The sequence below is a fragment of the Pseudophryne corroboree genome, chromosome 3, assembly GCF_028390025.1.
Source record: "Pseudophryne corroboree isolate aPseCor3 chromosome 3, aPseCor3.hap2, whole genome shotgun sequence".
Taxonomy (NCBI): domain Eukaryota; kingdom Metazoa; phylum Chordata; class Amphibia; order Anura; family Myobatrachidae; genus Pseudophryne; species Pseudophryne corroboree.
In genome coordinates this window covers 603,198,634-603,221,472 of record NC_086446.1, presented here as the reverse complement: position 1 = coordinate 603,221,472, position 22,839 = coordinate 603,198,634, and positions in this window count along the sequence as shown.

The window sequence follows — 22,839 nt, the reverse complement described above, 5'->3', positions numbered from 1 at the left end:
AATGGTCAAGCCAGGAAGTTTGTCTGCACATAAACATTCTGGAATTAAGGGCCATTTACAATGGCATTCTGCAAGTGGAACATCTTCGCGGTCTGCCCGTCTTGATTCAGTCAGACAACATAACAGCAGTGGCGTACATAAACCGCCAGGGCGGAACAAAGAGCAGAGCGGCAATGGCCGAGGCCACGAAAGTTCTTCGCTGGGTCGTGAGACATGCAAGCGCTCTGTCAGCGGTCTTCATTCCAGGATTGGACAACTGGGAAGCAGACTTCCTCAGCAGACACGATCTCCGTCCAGGAGAGTGGGGTTTTCATCAAGAGGTTTTTGCAGAAGTGACAAGTCGTTGGGGAATTCCTCAAATAGACATGATGGCGTCCCGCCTCAACAAGAAACTTCAGAGATATTGTTCTAGGTCAAGGGACCTTCAAGCGATAGCAGTGGACGCCCTAGTGACACCGTGGGTGTTTCCGTTGGTATATGTGTTCCCTCCACTTCCACTCATTCCAAAGGTGATAAAGATGATAAGAAGAACAAGGGTTCAGGCGATACTCATTGTTCCAGATTGGCCAAGGAGGGCCTGGTATCCAGATCTTCAGGAATTGCTCATAGAAGATCCCTGGCCTATTCCTCTATGGGAGGACCTGTTACAACAAGGACCATGCGTGTATCAAGACTTACCGCGGCTGCGTTTGACGGCATTGCGGTTGAACGCCAAATCCTAGCCCGGAAGGGTATTCCCAGTGAAGTCATCCCCACACTTCTTCAGGCTAGAAAAGAAGTAACGGCAAAGCATTACCACCGTATTTGGAGGAAATATGTGTCTTGGTGTGAATCCAAGAAGGCTCCTACGGAGGAATTTCAGCTGGGGCGTTTGCTCCATTTTTTGCAAGCAGGTGTGGATGCGGGCCTAAAATTGGGCTCAATTAAAGTACAAATTTCGGCCTTATCAATTTTCTTTCAGAAAGAATTGGCCTCCCTTCCAGAAGTTCAGACCTTCGTGAAAGGCATACTACACATCCAACCTCCCTTTGTGCCCCCAGTGGCATCATGGGATCTGAATGTGGTGTTGCAGTTCCTGCAATCTCATTGGTTTGAACCTTTGCGTAAGGTTGAGTTAAAATTCCTTACTTGGAAAGTAGTCATGTTGTTGGCCTTGGCATACGCAAGGCGGGTATCTGAATTGGCAGCTTTGTCTCACAAAAGCCCCTATTTAATCTTCCATGCTGATAGAGCGGAGTTGAGAACTCGTCAGCAATTTCTGCCAAAAGTGGTTTCATCGTTTCACGTAAACCAGTCTATTGTGGTGCCAGTGGCTACTGACGCCTTGGCGGAATCGAAGTCTCTCGATGTGGACAGAGCTTTGAAAATCTATGTCGCCAGAACGGCTCGCTCAAATTAGAAAAACAGAGGCTCTGTTTGTCCTGTGGGCTCCCAACAAGATTGGGGCTCCTGCTTCCAAGCAGACTATTGCACGCTGGATCTGTAATACGATTCAGCAAGCTCACTCTACGGCAAGATTGCAGTTACCGAAATCAATGAAGGCCCATTCTACCAGAAAGGTGGGCTCATCCTGGGTGGCTGCCCAAGGGGTCTCGGCATTACAGCTTTGCCGAGCTGCTACTTGGTCGGGATCAAACACTTTTGCAAAGTTTTACAAGTTTGATACCCTGGCTGAGGAGGACCTCTTGTTTGGTCAATCGGTGCTGCAGAGTCATCTGCACTCTCCCGCCCGTTCTAGAGCTTTGGTATAAACCCCATGGTTCTTGTAGCATCCCCAGCATCCTCTAGGACGTATGAGAAAATAGGATTTTAATACTTACCGGTAAATCCTTTTCTCTTAGTCCGTAGAGGATGCTGGGCGCCCATCCCAGTGAGGGCTGTATCTGCAGTTATTGGTTATGGTTACACACATGTTGTGTTGAGTTCAGTCACTCTGTGGCTGATGTTAGTCATGCCATTGCATGCGTTGTTGTTGAATGCCATGTTGTACGGCATGTTTGAGGTGTGAGCTGGTATGTATCTCACCTTAGTTTAAAAATTAAATAAATCCTTTTCCTCGAAATGTCCGTCTCCCTGGGCACAGTTCCTATAACTGGAGTCTGGAGGAGGGGCATAGAGGGAGGAGCCAGTTCACACCCCTTTTAAAGTCTTAAAGTGCCCATGTCTCCTGCGGATCCCGTCTATACCCCATGGTTCTCGAAGCATCCCCAGCATCCTCTACAGACTAAGAGAAAAGTATTTACCGGTACGTATTAAAATCCTATTTGTTCTATTGTTTGTACTATTCTGGCACCCTTTACCCGTGTGGGTTTATTATTCATGAACATATAAAAGGAAGCCCTTTGAATTGCCACAGTTTAAGTTGAGCTACAAAGTGAAAATAAATATTGTTTTCTATTGTGTGTACTGCTCTGGTGCATTTTACCCCTATACTTTTATTAATATAAAAGGAAGACCTTTGAATTGCCGCAGTTTGAGTTTAGTTGCGAAGTGAAAAAACAATATTATTAATAATAGTAATAATTTTATTTATGTAGGGCTCTTTCAACATTAGGACTCAAGGAACTTCATATTGCTCTATTGTTAGTACTTTTTTGGTGCACTTTGTCCCTGTGCATTTATTATGCATGTGCATATAAAAGGAAGCCCTTTGAGTTGCCACAGTTTGAGTTGAGCTGTGAAGTGAAAAATAAATATATTGTTCTATTGTTTGTACTGTTCTGGTGCACCGTACCCTTGTGCATTTATTATTCACATACACATAAAAGGATGCCCTTTGAATTGCCTCAGTTTGAGTTGAGCTGCAAAGTGAAAAATATATATATAACTCTATTGTTTGTACTGTTCTGGCTCACTATACTCCATTGAATATGGTCACCATCCAAAGAATAGTGGAGAGTTATTTTAATGACAGCGTACAAACAGGCATGTCACACAGTCCCTTTGACTACTGGAAGGAAAAAAGGCAATTTGGAGTCCCTTGTACAAACTGGCTTTGCATTACTTAAGCTCCCCACTATCTTGTGTGAACTCAGAGTTTTCAGCACAGTCAGGAACCTTGTCAGCAATTGGCGTAGAAGGCTACTTCCTCAAAATGTTGAAAAGATGATGTCCATCTTCCACAAGGAAGACCTTTACTGGCAATTACAGCAAAGTACAGAGACTTCTGCAATGGTGGATTCCAGCAGGGATGAATTGATATTGTGTGTAGATGATGGATGGGGATGGTAGTGATGATGACATCTTGGCACTGCAGAGCTGTTAGCTGCTTTAAGCCCATTTATAGATTGTTTTGTGGGAGCCCAAACAAACAAAGCACTTCAGCCACAAAAGTGGGAGTCTCTGTCGTTGAAGTACTTGGTTTGTTAAACTTTACATGTCCTTTTTAAAATCCAACATAATCAATCTTCAATTTTCATTTCTGCCACTGCTGCGTGGCAATGCTTCATAGATGTGCTATATGTGTTTGTGCTGCTGCTCTGTCACTTAGTAACCAGTCAGTTAGCTACAGTATTTGGCCTAAACTGGATGAAAACAATGCTGTGAGTTGGTCAATATTTACTGGAAATGACTGGAAATTCATCATATTGAGGTTAATAATACTGTAGGAACAAAAAAAAGTCCAAAATTATTTGATTTTAGCTTTTTTATGTCAATTAAAAACAAAAAAACAAAAACAAAACCAGTTACAGCAGTTTTGCAAAACCAAAATGGACGACAGTTTAGAACCAGAATCAGCAAAAATGGTCTAGTGCACATCTCTACTCAAATTATAGGGCATATATAAAAGGATCAGAGTTTTCCGGAGGTTCAGGATGCCAGACAATCTCTGAGGGTTTTTTTTTTTAAATAATGGCAATCATTTAAGCATAGTTGCCATATAAATGATTGCCACTTTAAAAAACCTACGAGATCAGCCAGCATCCTGCACTTCCGGCAAATTCGGAACCTATTACATTCTGCCCCTATATTTTTTTACAATTCTAACCAACAGAACAGGGTGGCCGTGAATTGTTGGTGTCTATCAGCCACTGAGGATACAATGTTCTCCATCATCATTTAGAATTTAATCATATTAGACCAAAATAATATAAGGATTTGAAAGCTTTCCATCTAACGGAAATGACTGCCTAAAGGGGCCTACACACTGGGCGATGTATTCCACCATCGATATTGTCGACCAATGATATTATCGAAGGTCGATTTTACCTACACACTGGACAATATTGATGGTCAATTTGGACGATATGAGAGTAAATACATCTATATCATAAAAATTTACTGCCATGTATCAACGATGATCGAATAATGATAAACGATTGCGGGACACACATCTTTTATTGTTGATGCATCCACACTGAAAGATATGATCAATTTTTTGTAGATATATGAACAATATTGTTCATATCTTTCAAGATATCAGCCAGTGTGTAGGCCCCTTAAGGCCCATACACACTAGACGAGAAATTGAACGATCTCGCTCAGAAGGGCCGATCTGAGCGAGATCTTTCACAATCTCGTCCAGTGTGTATAAAAAATGTTAACGATGCGTGCTCCAGCGCATCGGTTACGACCCCCTCCCTCATCTGAACATGTACAGATGAGGGAGGTCCTTGTTAACGACAGCCATGCTGCAGATGTAGCATGGCTGTCGTTCCCCCTGCCATTGCTGCCTGTCCCGGCCGCATCGGCAAGTGTGTATGCCAATATCGGCGTTGGCGGGAATCGGGTAATGTGTAATAGGCTTGAAGCTGTATTCCAGTGTTTAGGAGCAAATGGTCAATTTTCATTTGATCTCATCCATTACCAGATTTTCATTCCAACCAGTCATATCTGGCAGTTTATCTGCCAGATAATTGTATAGTGCATGCACAGCTTTAACAACAATTTCTTATATCTCATAAAAGTGAACGCTTGCGATTGCATCTGTACTTCAGTACATTCAAATAAGGCACTATAGTGGTGTACAAATCTGTTGTGACTGCCAAAAATTAGTTAACATAAGTAAATAGAATTACAGTATAAAGTGGGCCAATCATCTTTATATAAAACCACCCTGGAATTGTATTAAGCAACAGTAACCATTTCATGTGTATTACTATTCTAAGGTTTTAACTTAATATATGGCTATATATTCACATATGTTATTAATGGTAATACAGCATACAATTTTACATAGTTACATAGTTTAGCTAGAATTCTCTTACGTCCCAGAGGATACTGGGGTCCATTTAGTACCATGGGGTATAGATGGATCCACTAGGAGCCATGGGCGCTTTAAGAATTTGTTGGTGTGTGTTGGCTCCTCCCTCTATGCCCCTCCTACCAGACTCAGTTTAGAAAATGTGCCCCGGAGGAGCCGGTCACACTGAAGGAAGCTCCTGAAGAGTTTTCTGCATTTATTTTCTATGTTTGTTATTTTCAGGCAGGGCTGATTTGCACCAGCCTGCCTGTTTCGTGGGACCTAGGGGAAGGGGGGGGGGGGGGGGGGGGACGGCCCAACCTCTTGAAGGGTTAATGGTCCCATTCCCCACTGACAGGACACGGAGCTCCTGAGGGAACTATTCGCAAGCCCCACCACGGCGAGCGTACATTCCCGCAGCACGCTGCCACCCCTATCAGAGCCAGAAGAACGAAGAGTGGTGAGTACTGAGCCAGTGTCCCAGCCATTATGGAGGCACGAGGGTACGGAGACACACGGCTTCTAAACAGGGCGTAATGCGTCTCCAGACACGGTACACAACTGCATCTCAGCACACTGTACACAGTAACCAAACTGGCAAAAACAGCCTTAAAATGGTTCTGCTCCATTTTAAGCACAAAGATTACCTCAGCCAGTATAAAAAAAGCTGGAAGGCCGCGCGCCATTGAAGGGGCGGGGCTTCACTACGAGAGGATCCAGCAGCTCACTAGCGCCATTTTCCCTCTGCACTGGTCACAGACGCCGTCGCTGACTGACAGGGACACGCAGCTCCTCCGCTGTGACTCCAAATTACCTCAGCGGTAATAGGGGGTCATAGCAGGGGGGTAGCGACTATTAGTTCACTAAGTCCTCTATCAGGGGACTTAGTCTGTGACCCGACTAAGCTCGGCATTAGCGGTAAGGGCGCGGTGGGGGCTGGCTCCAAACAACTCTGTGTCTCCCTGAAGAGCTCTTTGTGGGTTACTTGTGCTTAACCGTTTCCTGTGTGTGTGTGCTGTCACATTTACATTATGTCAGGCAAACAGTGTGTTTCTTGTACAGCGGAGTGTTCCTCTTTACCAGGGGGCTCACTACTGGGTACTCAGGGTTCACAGAATAGTAGGGCTGGACCGGAGTGGGTTAATTCTCTTAAAGGAATGATCTCCACGCAATACTTAAAACAGACTGTGGATGAGTTTATGAACAAAGACTCAGTCTGCATAATCCTGATAAGGTGTCAGTGGAGGTGGTCTTCAGTTTACCGGCTGTCGGGTTCCCGGCGCACAGTATACCAGCGCCAGAATCCTGACACCTGGCATACCGAAACCTTTTCTCCCTCTTGGGGTTCCACGACGAGCCCGTAAAGGGCTCATTTGTGCTCGCCCAGCTTTCAGTATGCCGGCGGTCGGGATTCCGGCACCGGTATGCTGGCCGCCGGGAGCCTGTCCGCTGGCATACCATACTACACCCGTCAGAGGAGTGTGAGGAATCTTATTTTAATGTAAAGAAGAAGTCCTCAGTTACTTTTCCTGTGTCAAAGGAATTGAAAACCCTGTTTGACGAACCATGGGTTAATCCTGATAAGAAGTTTCAGATCCCTAAAAGGTTGCTCTCATCATTTCCTTTTCCTCTGGAGGATAGGAAAAAACGGGAAAATCCACCAATAGTGGACGCATCAGTCTCTAGGCTGTCACGTAAAATTGTATTGCCTGTTCCTGGTGCAGCCTCTCTGAAAGACATGGCTGATCGAAAAATTGAGACTACACTCAAATCATTGTACACAGCTGCTGGGGTGGCCCAAAGACCCACTACTCCATGTGCGTGAATCACTAAAGCCATTGCTAGATGGTCAGGTAACCTAATTGAGGGGTTTGATTCCTTATCTAGGGGGGATGTTGTCTTACTCCTGCAGCATATACAGGACTCTGCGAACTTTATGGTGGAAGCCATAAAGGAAATAGGCGTGCTTAACGCATGCACCACCGTTATGGCAGTGTCGGCACGCAGGTGGTTATGTTTACGCCAGTGGACTGCTGACACGGACTCCAGGAAAGGCGTGGAAGGCCTACCATTCACAAGAGAGGCCTTGTTTAGAGATGAATTAGACAAATGGATCTCCACAGCTACTGTTTGTAAGTCTACGTTCCTCACTTCCGCAGCCCCCCCAACCAAGAAGACTTATTCAGCTTCTAAGTTACGGTCCTTTCGGACTGCCAAGTTCAAGGGCAAATCCAGAGGTGCCTCTACGTCCTCCAGCGGCGCAAGAGGTAAACCACGTAAACCAGCAACAGCAGGTGCTCGGGAACAGAGGTCAGGCTCTGCTTCCTCAAAGACTTCGGCATGACGGTGGACCGCAATGCCTGGAAGGCTGTCAGGTGGGAGCCCAACTACAATTCTTCAGTCAGATCTGGTCAAATTCGTGCCAGGATCCCTGGGTCATAGATCTTATTTCCCAGGGCTACAGACTGGAGTTCGAAGAGCTCCCATCTCATAGATTCTTCAAATCAGGCTTGCCAGTTTCACAAGAGGCAAGTATAACTTTACAGCATGCCATCCAAAAACTGGTACAGACACAGGTCATTGTTCCAGTTCCACCTCATCTACTAAACAAGGGGTACTATTCCAACTTGTTCGTAGTACCGAAACCAGACGGTTCGGTAAGACCGATTTTGAATCTCAAGTCTTTGAACCCTTACTTACGAGTGTTCAAATTCAAGATGGAGTCTCTGAGAGCAGTGATCTCAGGTCTGGAGGAGGGGGAATTCCTAGTGTGTCTGGATATCAAGTATGCGAACCTTCATATTCTGATCTGGCCGCCTCATCATGCTTATCTCCGGTTTGCACTGCAGGACTGTCACTATCAGTTCCAGGCCCTGCTATTTGGTCTCTCCACGGCACCGAGGGTGTTCACCAAGGTGATGCAGAGATGATGTTTCTACTCCGCAAACAGGGAGTCAATATAATTCCATACCTGGACGATCTCCTGATTAAAGCACCGTCCATGGAAAGGTTGCTTGACAGCATTGCTCTCTCAACCAAACTCCTCCGGGATCACGGGTGGATTCTGAACTTTCCGAAATCTCACCTAGAGCCAACATGGAGGCTCCCATTCCTGGGAATATTACTGGACATGTAGTCACAAAAGGTGTTCCTTCCATTGGGAAAGGCATTGGTAATCCAGTCAATGGTTCGGTATGTCCTGAAGCCAACCCGGGTGTCAGTGCATCTGTGCATTCGTCTTCTGGGGAATATGGTGGCCTCTTATGAGGCACTTCAATATGGAAGGTTTCACGCAAGACCCTTCCAGCTGGATCTGTTGGACAAATGGTCTGGATTGCATCCTCACATGCACCAGAGGATCTGTCTGTCACCAAAGGCCAAGATCTCCCTTCTGTGGTGGCTACAGTCTTCTCACCTCTTCACAGGATGGAGGTTCAGAATTCATAACTGGATTCTGTTAACCACAGACGCAAGCCTCAGAGTTTGGGAGCAGTCACTCAGGGTGTGCAGTTTCAGGAAAGATGGTCAAGTCATCCTTCCAATCAATATTCTGGAACTCAGGGCCATATACACCACCCTTCTGCAGTCCTCACATCTTCTTCAAGATCGGGCAATTCAGGTCCAAGTCGGACAATGTGATGGCAGTAACGTACATAAACCGACAGGGCGGAACGAAAAGCAGAGCAGCAATGTCAGAGGTGTCAAGAATTCTCCTCTGGGCAGAAAGAAACGCTGTGGCGTTGTCAGCGGTCTTCATTCTGGGAGTAGACAACTGGGAAGCAGACCTCCTCAGCAGACACGACCTGGACCCAGGGGAGTGGGGCCTTCACCCAGAAGTGTTCAGGTGCTTGACAAGTCAATGGGGATATCCACAGATCAACATGATGGCCTCTCATCTCAACAAGAAGCTCAGGCGGTATTGTTCCAGGTCGAGAGACCCACAGACGGTGGCAATAGACACCCTGACAACTCCATGGGTCTAAAAAAGGTTGGTGATTCCGCACCAGTCTTACACAATTCAGTGTGTATTTCAAGACCAGTATTATTTTATACAGAGAAAATCTCTAATGGAAGTCTGGTGGTGCACCCAGAGTCAGAAAGGAAACTAGAACAAATGGATTAAAGAAGACTCTTGTGTGGGTGCACTCTTGTTAAAGAAATTATGAAAAGCCAGGAAGCATTACCATCATATTTGGAAGAAATACGTCTCTTGGTGTGAGAGCAGAAATTATTCTGCGGTGGAATTTCATCTGGGACGTTTCCTTCTTTTTCTGCAGGCAGGCGTGGATGTGGGCCTGTGTCTGGGATCCATAAAAGTCCTAAATTCTGCCTTGTCCATATTCTTTCAGAAACAATTGACTACTCTCCCTGAGGTCCAGATGTTCTTAAAAGGTGTTCTGCACATCCAACCTCCCTTTGTCTCTCCAACGGCACCTTGGGATCTCAATGTGGTGCTGCAGTTCCTCCAATTGGACTGGTTTGAACCATTACAGGAGGTGGACGTAAAATATCTTACATGGAAAACCGTCACACTGATGGCCTTGGCTTCAGCAAGACATGTATCGGAGCTGGGGGTGTTGTCTCACAAAAGTCCCTATTTAATTTTCCATGAGGACAGAGCTGAACTCAGAACTCGTCAGCAATTTCTTCCTACAGTGGTGTCCGTATTTCACATCAACCAACCTATTGTGGTTCCGGTTGTCACAGACACCTCTGCTACTTCAAAGGCCTGTTGTGGATGTTGTGAGGCCTTTGAAGGTGTATGTGAAAAGAACAGCTCATCACAGAAAATCGGACTCGCTGTTTGTTCTTTATGATCCCAATAAAATTGTGTGTGCTGCTTCAAAGCTGTCTATTGCTCGCTGGATCAGACTTACTATCCAGCATGTTTATTCCACGGCAGGTGTGCCGTGTCCAAAATCTGTACAGGCCCACTCTCGGTGGGTTCTTCCTGGGCGGCTGCTCGGGGTGTCTCAGCTTTACAGCTCTACCGAGCAGCTACTTGGTCAGGTTCGAACACGTTTGCTAAGTTCTACAAGTTTGATACTTTGGCCTCTGACGACCATCAGTTTGGTCAATCAGTTCTGCAGGAACCTCAGCACTCTCCAACCCGGTTTGGGAGCATTGGTACATCCCCATGGTACTAAAGGGACCGCAGTATGCTCTGGGACATAAGAGAAAATAGGATTTAAATTACCTACCGGTAAATCCTTTTCTCGTAGTCCATGGAGGATACTGGGCGCCCGCTCAGTACTTCATTCTTCCTGTAATGTTGGATCAGCTGTTGCAGTTCCTGTTTCAAGTTTGGTTAACTTGGCTTTCCTCTTGTTGTGTGTGCTGGTTCGGAATCTCACCACTATCCTTTTCTATCCTTCTCTCAAAGTATGTCCGTCTCCTCAGGCACAGTTTCCTAGACTGAGTCGGGTAAGAGGGGCATAGAGGGAGGAGCCAGCGCACACTATCAAATTCTTAAAGTGCCCATGGCTTCTAGTGGACCCGTCTATACCCCATCATACTAAATGGACTCTCCTATCTGTAGTCTGTAGAGGTACTATCCTCTACAGGCTACGAGAAAAGGATTTACCGGTAGGTAATTAAAATCCTATTTTTTTTGCGGTTGAGAAAAGACAATTTGTCCATTGAGTTCAACCTATTAGTAGGAGATCACTATTTTTTTTACACTTAAGAATAATATTAATAAATCTTTAAAGTTCACTGCAGGATGGCATCTGTGAGTGGGAGCCAGGCAGCAGGAGGATCTCCCCAAGCACTAAGGGATACCAGGCACAGTGGTGCATATTGCAATCGTTCCATGGGGGTCATTCCGTGTTGATCGCTAGCTGCCGTTGTTCGCAGCGCAGCGATCAGGCTAAAAACCAGCATTTCTGCGCATGCGTATGCACTGCAATGCGCAGGCGTGTCGTACAGGTACAATGAGCATCGTGGGTTTGCGCAGAGTCTAACGAACATTAGAGTCGCACGGCCAAACGCAGGAAGATTGACATGAAGTGGGCGTTTCTGGGTGGCAACTGACCGTTTTCAGGGAGCGTTTGGTAGAGCGCAGAGGTGGTTGAAAAAACGCAGGCTTGGCTGGGCGTTCGCTGGGCGGGTGTGTGTCGTCAAAAGTCATCCCTCCGTCGTTAGAATCAATGCACACGAAGGGTAACTACTAGAGATGAGCGGGTTCGGTTTCTTTGAATCCGAACCCGCACGAACTTCACTTTTTTTTTCACGGGTCCGAGCGACTCGGATCTTCCCGCCTTGCTCGGTTAACCCGAGCGCGCCCGAACGTCATCATGACGCTGTCGGATTCTCGCGAGGCTCGGATTCTATCGCGAGACTCGGATTCTATATAAGGAGCCGCGCGTCGCCGCCATTTTCACTCGTGCATTGAGATTGATAGGGAGAGGACGTGTCTGGCGTCCTCTCCATTAGAATAGAGATAGATAGATTAGATAGAGAGAGATTGTGCAGAGTCGCAGACAGAGTTAGTTTACCACAGTCAGTGACCAGTGCAGTTGCTAGTTAACTTTTATTTAATATAATATATCCGTTCACTTCTCTCTGCTATATCCGTTCTCTGCCTGAAAAAAAAAACGATACACAGCACAGTCAGTCACACAGTGTGACTCAGTCTGTGTGCACTCAGCTCAGCCCAGTGTGCTGCACAGTCATCAATGTATAAATTAAAAGCTTATAATTAATTGTGGGGGAGACTGGGGAGCACTGCAGGTTGTTAGCAGGAGCCAGGAGTACAATTATATTAATTAACAGTGCACACTTTTGCTGCAGGAGTGGTGACCAGTGCCTGACCACCAGTATAGTATTGTTGTATACTACTAATATCTCTTTAAATATCAACCAGTCTATATTAGCAGCAGACACAGTACAGTGCGGTAGTTCACGGCTGTGGCTACCTCTGTGTCGGCACACGGCAGGCAGTCCGTCCGACCAGAATTGTATTATTTATTATTATATACCTACCACCTAACCGTGGTTTTTTTTTCATTCTTTATACCGTCATAGTGTCATCCTAATTGTTACGAGTATACTACTATCTCTTTATCAACCAGTGTACAGTGCGGTAGTTCACGGCTGTGGCTACCTCTGTGTCGGCACACGGCAGGCAGTCCGTCCGACCAGAATTGTATTATTTATTATTATATACCTACCACCTAACCGTGGTTTTTTTTTCATTCTTTATACCGTCATAGTGTCATCCTAATTGTTACGAGTATACTACTATCTCTTTATCAACCAGTGTACAGTGCGGTAGTTCACGGCTGTGGCTACCTCTGTGTCGGCACACGGCAGGCAGTCCGTCCGACCAGAATTGTATTATTTATTATTATATACCTACCACCTAACCGTGGTTTTTTTTTCATTCTTTATACCGTCATAGTGTCATCCTAATTGTTACGAGTATACTACTATCTCTTTATCAACCAGTGTACAGTGCGGTAGTTCACGGCTGTGGCTACCTCTGTGTCGGCACACGGCAGGCAGTCCGTCCGACCAGAATTGTATTATTTATTATTATATACCTACCACCTAACCGTGGTTTTTTTTTCATTCTTTATACCGTCATAGTGTCATCCTAATTGTTACGAGTATACTACTATCTCTTTATCAACCAGTGTACAGTGCGGTAGTTCACGGCTGTGGCTACCTCTGTGTCGGCACACGGCAGGCAGTCCGTCCGACCAGAATTGTATTATTTATTATTATATACCTACCACCTAACCGTGGTTTTTTTTTCATTCTTTATACCGTCATAGTGTCATCCTAATTGTTACGAGTATACTACTATCTCTTTATCAACCAGTGTACAGTGCGGTAGTTCACGGCTGTGGCTACCTCTGTGTCGGCAGTCGGCAGGCAGTCCGTCCATCCATAATTGTATTATTATTATAATATATACCACCTAACCGTGGTTTTTTTTTCATTCTTTATACCGTCATAGTGTCATACTAGTTGTTACGAGTATACTACTATCTCTTTATCAACCAGTGTACAGTGCGGTAGTTCACGGCTGTGGCTACCTCTGTGTCGGCAGTCGGCAGGCAGTCCGTCCATCCATAATTGTATTATTATTATAATATATACCACCTAACTGTGGTTTTTTTTGCATTCTTTATACCGTCGTCATAGTGTCATACTAGTTGTTACGAGTATACTACTATCTCTTTATCAACCAGTGTACAGTGCGGTAGTTCACGGCTGTGGCTACCTCTGTGTCGGCAGTCGGCAGGCAGTCCGTCCATCCATAATTGTATTATTATTATAATATATACCACCTAACCGTGGGTTTTTTTTCATTCTTTATACCGTCGTCATAGTGTCATACTAGTTGTTACGAGTATACTACTATCTCTTTATCAACCAGTGTACAGTGCGGTAGTTCACGGCTGTGGCTACCTCTGTGTCGGCAGTCGGCAGGCAGTCCGTCCATCCATAATTGTATTATTATTATAATATATACCACCTAACCGTGGTTTTTTTTTCATTCTTTATACCGTCGTCATAGTGTCATACTAGTTGTTACGAGTATACTACTATCTCTTTATCAACCAGTGTACAGTGCGGTAGTTCACGGCTGTGGCTACCTCTGTGTCGGCAGTCGGCAGGCAGTCCGTCCATCCATAATTGTATTATTATTATAATATATACCACCTAACCGTGGTTTTTTTTTCATTCTTTATACCGTCGTCATAGTGTCATACTAGTTGTTACGAGTATACTACTATCTCTTTATCAACCAGTGTACAGTGCGGTAGTTCACGGCTGTGGCTACCTCTGTGTCGGCAGTCGGCAGGCAGTCCGTCCATCCATAATTGTATTATTATTATAATATATACCACCTAACCGTGGTTTTTTTATACCACCTAACCGTGGCAGTCCGTCCATAATTGTATACTAGTATCCAATCCATCCATCTCCATTGTTTACCTGAGGTGCCTTTTAGTTCTGCCTATAAAATATGGAGAACAAAAAAGTTGAGGTTCCAAAATTAGGGAAAGATCAAGATCCACTTCCACCTCGTGCTGAAGCTGCTGCCACTAGTCATGGCCGAGACGATGAAATGCCAGCAACGTCGTCTGCCAAGGCCGATGCCCAATGTCATAGTACAGAGCATGTCAAATCCAAAACACCAAATATCAGAAAAAAAAGGACTCCAAAACCTAAAATAAAATTGTCGGAGGAGAAGCGTAAACTTGCCAATATGCCATTTACCACACGGAGTGGCAAGGAACGGCTGAGGCCCTGGCCTATGTTCATGGCTAGTGGTTCAGCTTCACATGAGGATGGAAGCACTCAGCCTCTCGCTAGAAAACTGAAAAGACTCAAGCTGGCAAAAGCACCGCAAAGAACTGTGCGTTCTTTGAAATCCCAAATCCACAAGGAGAGTCCAATTGTGTCGTTTGCGATGCCTGACCTTCCCAACACTGGACGTGAAGAGCATGCGCCTTCCACTATTTGCATGCCCCCTGCAAGTGCTGGAAGGAGCACCCGCAGTCCAGTTCCTGATAGTCAGATTGAAGATGTCAGTGTTGAAGTACACCAGGATGAGGAGGATATGGGTGTTGCTGGCGCTGGGGAGGAAATTGACCAGGAGGATTCTGATGGTGAGGTGGTTTGTTTAAGTCAGGCACCCGGGGAGACACCTGTTGTCCGTGGGAGGAATATGGCCATTGACATGCCAGGTGAAAATACCAAAAAAATCAGCTCTTCGGTGTGGAGGTATTTCACCAGAAATGCGGACAACAGGTGTCAAGCCGTGTGTTCCCTTTGTCAAGCTGTAATAAGTAGGGGTAAGGACGTTAACCACCTCGGAACATCCTCCCTTATACGTCACCTGCAGCGCATTCATAATAAGTCAGTGACAAGTTCAAAAACTTTGGGTGACAGCGGAAGCAGTCCACTGACCAGTAAATCCCTTCCTCTTGTAACCAAGCTCACGCAAACCACCCCACCAACTCCCTCAGTGTCAATTTCCTCCTTCCCCAGGAATGCCAATAGTCCTGCAGGCCATGTCACTGGCAAGTCTGACGAGTCCTCTCCTGCCTGGGATTCCTCCGATGCATCCTTGCGTGTAACGCCTACTGCTGCTGGCGCTGCTGTTGTTGCCGCTGGGAGTCGATGGTCATCCCAGAGGGGAAGTCGTAAGCCCACTTGTACTACTTCCAGTAAGCAATTGACTGTTCAACAGTCCTTTGCGAGGAAGATGAAATATCACAGCAGTCATCCTACTGCAAAGCGGATAACTGAGTCCTTGACAACTATGTTGGTGTTAGACGTGCGTCCGGTATCCGCCGTTAGTTCACAGGGAACTAGACAATTTATTGAGGCAGTGTGCCCCCGTTACCAAATACCATCTAGGTTCCACTTCTCTAGGCAGGCGATACCGAGAATGTACACGGACGTCAGAAAAAGACTCACCAGTCTCCTAAAAAATGCAGTTGTACCCAATGTCCACTTAACCACGGACATGTGGACAAGTGGAGCAGGGCAGGGTCAGGACTATATGACTGTGACAGCCCACTGGGTAGATGTATGGACTCCCGCCGCAAGAACAGCAGCGGCGGCACCAGTAGCAGCATCTCGCAAACGCCAACTCTTTCCTAGGCAGGCTACGCTTTGTATCACCGCTTTCCAGAATACGCACACAGCTGAAAACCTCTTACGGCAACTGAGGAAGATCATCGCGGAATGGCTTACCCCAATTGGACTCTCCTGTGGATTTGTGGCATCGGACAACGCCAGCAATATTGTGTGTGCATTAAATATGGGCAAATTCCAGCACGTCCCATGTTTTGCACATACCTTGAATTTGGTGGTGCAGAATTTTTTTAAAAACGACAGGGGCGTGCAAGAGATGCTGTCGGTGGCCAGAAAAATTGCGGGACACTTTCGGCGTACAGGCACCACGTACAGAAGACTGGAGCACCACCAAAAACTACTGAACCTGCCCTGCCATCATCTGAAGCAAGAAGTGGTAACGAGGTGGAATTCAACCCTCTATATGCTTCAGAGGTTGGAGGAGCAGCAAAAGGCCATTCAAGCCTATACAATTGAGCACGATATAGGAGATGGAATGCACCTGTCTCAAGTGCAGTGGAGAATGATTTCAACGTTGTGCAAGGTTCTGATGCCCTTTGAACTTGCCACACGTGAAGTCAGTTCAGACACTGCCAGCCTGAGTCAGGTCATTCCCCTCATCAGGCTTTTGCAGAAGAAGCTGGAGGCATTGAAGAAGGAGCTAACACGGAGCGATTCCGCTAGGCATGTGGGACTTGTGGATGCAGCCCTTAATTCGCTTAACAAGGATTCACGGGTGGTCAATCTGTTGAAATCAGAGCACTACATTTTGGCCACCGTGCTCGATCCTAGATTTAAAGCCTACCTTGGATCTCTCTTTCCGGCAGACACAGGTCTGCTGGGGTTGAAAGACCTGCTGGTGACAAAATTGTCAAGTCAAGCGGAACGCGACCTGTCAACATCTCCTCCTTCACATTCTCCCGCAACTGGGGGTGCGAGGAAAAGGCTCAGAATTCCGAGCCCACCCGCTGGCGGTGATGCAGGGCAGTCTGGAGCGACTGCTGATGCTGACATCTGGTCCGGACTGAAGGACCTGACAACGATTACGGACATGTCGTCTACTGTCACTGCATATGATTCTCTCAACATTGATAGAATGGTGGAGGATTATATGAGTGACCGCATCCAAGTAGGCACGTCACACAGTCCGTACTTATACTGGCAGGAAAAAGAGGCAATTTGGAGGCCCTTGCACAAACTGGCTTTATTCTACCTAAGTTGCCCTCCCACAAGTGTGTACTCCGAAAGAGTGTTTAGTGCCGCCGCTCACCTTGTCAGCAATCGGCGTACGAGGTTACATCCAGAAAATGTGGAGAAGATGATGTTCATTAAAATGAATTATAATCAATTCCTCCGCGGAGACATTGACCAGCAGCAATTGCCTCCACAAAGTACACAGGGAGCTGAGATGGTGGATTCCAGTGGGGACGAATTGATAATCTGTGAGGAGGGGGATGTACACGGTGATATATCGGAGGGTGAAGATGAGGTGGACATCTTGCCTCTGTAGAGCCAGTTTGTGCAAGGAGAGATTAATTGCTTCTTTTTTGGGGGGGGTCCAAACCAACCCGTCATATCAGTCACAGTCGTGTGGCAGACCCTGTCACTGAAATGATGGGTTGGTTAAAGTGTGCATGTCCTGTTTTGTTTATACAACATAAGGGTGGGTGGGAGGGCCCAAGGATAATTCCATCTTGCACCTCTTTTTTCTTTTCTTTTTCTTTGCATCATGTGCTGATTGGGGAGGGTTTTTTGGAAGGGACATCCTGCGTGACACTGCAGTGCCACTCCTAGATGGGCCCGGTGTTTGTGTCGGCCACTAGGGTCGCTAATCTTACTCACACAGCTACCTCATTGCGCCTCTTTTTTTCTTTGCGTCATGTGCTGTTTGGGGAGGGTTTTTTGGAAGGGACATCCTGCGTGACACTGCAGTGCCACTCCTAGATGTGCCCGGTGTTTGTGTCGGCCACTAGGGTCGCTAATCTTACTCACACAGTCAGCTACCTCATTGCGCCTCTTTTTTTCTTTGCGTCATGTGCTGTTTGGGGAGGGTTTTTTGGAAGGGCCATCCTGCGTGACACTGCAGTGCCACTCCTAGATGGGCCCGGTGTTTGTGTCGGCCACTAGGGTCGCTTATCTTACTCACACAGCGACCTCGGTGCAAATTTTAGGACTAAAAATAATATTGTGAGGTGTGATGTGTTCAGAATAGGCTGAAAATGAGTGTAAATTATGTTTTTTGAGGTTAATAATACTTTGGGATCAAAATTACCCCCAAATTCTATGATTTAAGCTGTTTTTTAGGGTTTTTTTAAAAAAACACCCGAATCCAAAACACACCCGAATCCGACAAAAAAAATTCGGTGAGGTTTTGCCAAAACGCGGTCGAACCCAAAACACGGCCGCGGAACCGAACCCAAAACCAAAACACAAAACCCGAAAAATTTCCGGCGCTCATCTCTAGTAACTACAGGGCTGGTCTTGTTTTGCACAAAAAGATTGTGCCGGCGCTCTGCTGCACAAGCGTTCGCACTTCTGCAAAATGATAATACACTCCCTAGTGGGCGGCGTCAATGCGTTTGCACGGCTGCTAAAAACTGCTAGCGAGCGATCAACTCGGTACAGACCAGAATAGCAGACTATCTGGAATAGAGTAAAATAGCAGATTTCACAACACTTTAATAACAATACAAGAATCAAATAACAGGTTTCATGACTCCATTTTAAGATTGATAGAAAACCAAATCAATGTTATATGTGACCTAACTGGTACCATGTTAAATCTTGTCACCCAACAGCGCGCAGGAGCTGCGTTTGCAGGGAGCCACTCAGCAGGTGCAAAAGCATTGCTGCCGTGTTATGCTTTTGCACCTGTTGCGGGGAGGTGTGTGGGTGTGTGGGGGATTAGGGTCTGACATGTGGGGCGGACTAGCCCTGTGCTGGGCGTCCCTCCACATGTCTGAGTAAATGATCGTAGATGTGTTAAATTTAGCACATCTAAGGTCAGATCTGAATTACCCCCTAAGGTAGAGAGTTAAAGTACTGTAGGTATGAAATAGAGATGTGCGGTGGGCACTTTTCATGTTTTTGGTTTTGGTTCTAATACCCCGCTCGTGTTTTGGTTTTGGATTGGTTTTGCCAAAACACCCCTTTTGTGTTTTGGTTTTGGATCTGGATGATTTTTGAAAAAAACATAAAAACAGCTAAAATCACAGAATTTGGGGGTAATTTTGCTCCTACTGTATTATTAACCTCAATGACATTCATTTCCACTCATTTCCAGTCTATTCTGAACACCTCACACCTCACAATATTGGCCCTCATTCCGAGTTGATCGCACCAAGCAACTTTTTGCTGCTGGTGCGATCAACTAATCTCCGCCTATGCGGGAGTGTATTTTAGCATAGCAGGGCTGCGATCACTTGTGCAGCCCTGCTATGCTAAAAAAGTTTCCTGCAAAACAAGACCAGCCCTGGACATACTTACCCTGTGCGACAGATCCAGCAGATGATGGGCTCGGCTTTGACGTCAGACATCTGCCCTCCATTCGCCTGGACACGCCTGCGTTTTTCTTACCACTCCCCGAAAACGGTCTCCAACGGTTAGTTGACGCCCCGGAACGCCTTCCTCTAGTCAATCTTCTTGTGATCGCCGCTGCGACCGCTTTATCAGCTGTCAGCGTCATTGCGGGAATGACGCACGTGCGCAATACGGCCCCCGCGCGTGCGCAGTAGTGATCCGTTCGCAGCTGTGCGAACGAAAGCACGCAGCGATCGGGTCGGAATGACCCCCATTGCTTTTAGGCCAAAAGGTTGCACCGAGGTGGTTGTATGACTAAGCTAAGCGACACAAGTGTGCGGCATAAACACCTGGCCCATCTAGGAGTGGCACTGCAGTGGCAGACAGGATGGCAGATTTAAAAAATAGGCCCCAAACAGCACATCATGCAAAGAAGAAAAAGAGGTGCAATGAGGTAGCTGTATGGCTAAGCTAAGTGACACAAGTGTGCAGTACAAATATCTGGCCCATCTAGGAGTGGCACTGCAGTGACAGACATGATGGTACTTAAAAAAAACTAAGCCCCAAACAGCACATGATGCAGAGAAGAAAAAGAGGTGAAGATGGAATTGTCTTGGGCGCTCCCACCCACCATTATGTTGTATAAACAGGACATGCACAGTTTAACATATCAATCATTTCAGCGACAGGGTCTGCCACATGACTGTGGTACTGACGTATAAGTCCAGTCCAGTGATACTGCCGTATATGTCCAGTGGTACTGCCGTATAATTTCAGTGATCCTGCCGTATAATTTCAGTGATCCTGGACTGAATAAATACGCCAGTACCACTGGAATTATATGGCTGGATCACTGGATTTATACACCAGTACCACTGGAATTATATGGCAGGATCACTGGAATTATACGGCAGGATCACTAGACTGGATTTATATGCCAGTACCACTGGAATTATATGGCAGGATCACTGGATTTATACGCCAGTACCACTGGAATTATACGGCAGGACCACTGGAATTATACGGCAGGATCACTGGACATATACGGCAGTATCACTGGACTGGACTTATACGCCAGTACCACTGGAATTATACGTCAGGATCACTGGATTTATACGCCAGTACCACTAGAATTATACGGCAGGATCACTGGATTTATACGGCAGTACTGCTGGACATATACGGCAGTATCAATGGACATATAAGACAGTATCAATGGACATATACGGCAGTCTCACTGGACATAGGGGGTCATTCCGAGTTGATCACTAGCTGCCGTTGTTCGCAGTACAGCGATCAGGCTAAAAATCGGCAGTTCTGCACATGCGTAATTGCGTATGCGGCACACTGCGCACGCGAGTCGTACTTTCACTAAAGCCAATGTAGTTTACACAAGCTCTAGCGACACTTTTCAGTCGCACTGCTGATCGTTCAGTGATTGACAGGAAGTGGGTGTTTCTGGGTGGCAACTGACCGTTTTCGGGGAGTGTCTGTAAAAACGCAGGTGTGCCAGATAAAAACGCAGGATTGGATGGGGAAACGGGGGAGTGGCTGGCCGAACGTCAAAACAGGAACTAAACAGACTGAAGTGATCGCTAGCTAGGAGTATGTCTCGAGCTACTCTGAAACTGCTAGTGATGAGCGGGTTCGGTTCCTCGGAAACCGAACCCCCCCGAACTTCACCCATTTTACACGGGTCCGAGGCATACTCGGATTCTCCCGTATGGCTCGGTTAATCCGAGCGCGCCCGAACGTCATCATCCCGCTGTCGGATTCTCGCGAGATTCGGATTCTATATAAGCAGCCGCGCGTCGCCGCCATTTTCACTTGTGTATTGGAAATGTTAGGGAGAGGACGTGGCTGGCATTCTCTGCGTTTATTAATAATATTTGTGCTGCATATTGCTTAATTGTGGGGACTGGGGAGCAGCTGTATTATATAGGAGGAGTACAGTGCAGAGTTTTGCTGACCAGTGACCACCAGTATACGCAGAGCTGGATTAAGGCCTCGGGGGGCCTGGGGTACCTAAAACAGGGGGGCCCTAAGATTTAAAATTAAAATCATATATATATATTATATACACACACACCTTTATATATACACATATATATATATATATATATATATATATTCCCCACGGACCGGCACTCCCTCCTCCGTTTGCTACAATGGCTCCGGTGCCCTCCAAGAAAATCCTCATAAACAATGAAAAAGAGGCGGCACTCGGAGACTTAAAAGTTCAAATAGTGTATTCAGCAAAACAACCAACGTTTCGGGGTCAGATGCACCCCTTTGTCAAGGTGAATAACAATGTGCAATGTGTTTAACATACCTTAAATAGAGAGACATCCCTCCGTGAATCACGCCCGCCCGGCCACGCTGTTTCTCGAATCATTTCCGGCTGTCCAAATGTGACGTCAGCGCTGTCGCGTATGGTCGCCGTAGCAACCAAAGAGACAGCCCGTCCTCTCTGCTGGCTTCCGGCTGGTGTGTCTTGCGTGGTGGCGTCTGGTTGTTATGGTAACCAGGCTTCCTGAGCGGCCGGGCTGCGGCGCTATGTGATAAAAAGGAAGTAGATAAAGTGAATAGTGCATGGATTAAATAAAACAGTACCCTATTACCACTATGAAGCTAGTCATAAGAAGAATCTCCACAATTATTAAAACAGCTATATTTAGCAGTAACGCTGCCGGCCCTGCTGTAAAACTTAAAAGGGCTGGAGTGACATAAATATGCTTAGGGGGAAGAATGAGGGGGCGGATCAAGGCCACCAAGTCATTAGTAGAGTCATTCTTCCCCCTAAGCATATTTATGTCACTCCAGCCCTTTTAAGTTTTACAGCAGGGCCGGCAGCGTTACTGCTAAATATAGCTGTTTTAATAATTGTGGAGATTCCTCTTATGACTAGCTTCATAGTGGTAATAGGGTACTGTTTTATTTAATCCATGCACTATTCACTTTATCTACTTCCTTTTTATCACATAGCGCCGCAGCCCGGCCGATCAGGAAGCCTGGTTACCATAACAACCAGACGCCACCACGCAAGACACACCAGCCGGAAGCCAGCAGAGAGGACGGTCTGTCTCTTTGGTTGCTACGGCGACCATACGCGACAGCGCTGACGTCACATTTGGACAGCCGGAAATGATTCGAGAAACAGCGTGGCCGGGCGGGCGTGATTCACGGAGGGATGTCTCTCTATTTAAGGTATGTTAAACACATTGCACATTGTTATTCACCTTGACAAAGGGGTGCATCTGACCCCGAAACGTTGGTTGTTTTGCTGAATACACTATTTGAACTTTTAAGTCTCCGAGTGCCGCCTCTTTTTCATTGTTTATATATATATATATATATATATACACACACAATATATATTATATATATATATATATACACATATATATACACATATATATATATATAGATACACATATATTATACATATATATATATACATATATATATATATATATATAATATATATATATATATATAAAAACCCATAACATACTGTAAATCAGCCTTACGTTCTGAGA